Raw genomic sequence first — 1,585 nt, 5'->3', positions numbered from 1 at the left:
ATCTTTACGGTTAACTGAGTTAAGTCATCAACTGCCAATATTTGAACAGCCCCTCCCGAGGGAGGCCCCCTCCTGGCTGTGACAAAGGTCGGCGGCGTCCACAGAGGCCGCGTAGCTGCCCCAGGGATGGCCATGGGGGTGCCGGACGCCTGTGCCCCCAGGCTGCCCGAGGAGACCTCACGGGCTCTGGGGACCGTGGCCCGACAGCTCCGACAGCATTTATATAATTTATTGTAAATCATTTGTGCCTCGTTTAACGCTCTGCTGATTCCAGTTAATACCGACTTCCTGGGCTTGCCGGCCGGGCCGCGTCGCAGGCAGCCGTCCACGTTCGGGGAGGGAGGGCTGCGCCTGACAATAGGGCTCTGCCTTGAGACCAGGTATCCAGCCCACAAGAGGCGTGGCCGTCCCTGCCCGGCTGCCTGCCCAAGCCCGTGCACCCCCACACGGCCAGCACCCCAGATCAGCACCTCCCTTCCCTGGGAGGCAGCACGGGACAGCAGGAAGCTGGCAGGACAGACACCTTCTCTCTGCTCCTGCTCCCCACATCCCGGACAGACAGGGACGACGAGGCCTCCTGGACCAGAGCTGGCCATGGCAGTACCTCAGGCGTGAGAGTGATGACCGGTCACTCTGGGAGCCCAAAGAAGGCCTGTTCCTTCCATTCTGGCCCAGAAGCGGGAGCCGTGGTACTGGCCATGGGGCCGAGACTCTGCAGCCCCAGCCTCGGGAAGCTCGGGGTTCCCAGCCCTTAAGGGTCTCTGGGGGCCTTGGAGAACAGTGGGGTGCCAGTGGCGGCCTTGGAGGGGACTCAACAGGGTCTCATGGCAGGCTGGGGCGGGACAGGGCACAACAGGCCGGCCGGGGCCATTGTCACGGATCTTTTGTCTCCTATCCCTGGCACCACCTGGAAGCCATTGTGTCCTGGAGGCTGGCGCAGAGTGGGGTGTGTGGACCAAGGGCAGGTGCAAGCCAGTCCAGCCGAGTGGCTTCACTCAGAGTGGGCTCCAGGGCACAGGGGTCTCTTCTGGGTACAGGAGGGCCCTCCTGTACCCTGGGCCTGGCTGGGGCGTGGGCCACACTCTGACGGCCTTGGCCCCCGTCACCCATGTGGGATGAGGTCCAGGCCATCCTGGGTGGGGGCGTCTGAGCCCAAGTGACCCTGGTGGTTCCTCTCATCCGGGTCCCAGAGGCTGCCTGCAAGCCTCCAAAACCAGCCTTGCTCTACCCCAGGGAAATGGGGGCCTCCCGTCTCCCCACCTGGCTGCGATGTGTGCAAGGCCAGCCTCTTCCCCTGGGCGTGGCTGTGATGTGTGCGAGGCTGACCTCACCTCTCCCCGCCTGACTGTCTCCCCGCCTGGCTGCCATGTGTGCAAGGCTGTCCTCTGTCTCTGGACGTGGCTGCGATGTGTGCAAAGCTGTCCTCTGTCTCTGGACGTGGCGCTCCAAGGTGCATCTTGGGAGTGCAGGTCAGCGCTTCCTCTTTGGGGCTGAGGACTAGTCCACCCTGCAGATGCACTGCATGGAGTCTGCCTGTTCTAGTGCATTCTTTGAAACAGTGCCATGTGGTGAGACAGAATAAGCC

The sequence above is a fragment of the Colobus angolensis genome, unplaced genomic scaffold, assembly GCF_000951035.1.
Source record: "Colobus angolensis palliatus isolate OR3802 unplaced genomic scaffold, Cang.pa_1.0 Scaffold59, whole genome shotgun sequence".
NCBI classification, from domain to species: Eukaryota; Metazoa; Chordata; class Mammalia; order Primates; family Cercopithecidae; genus Colobus; species Colobus angolensis.
This window is presented reverse-complemented; position numbering follows the sequence as displayed.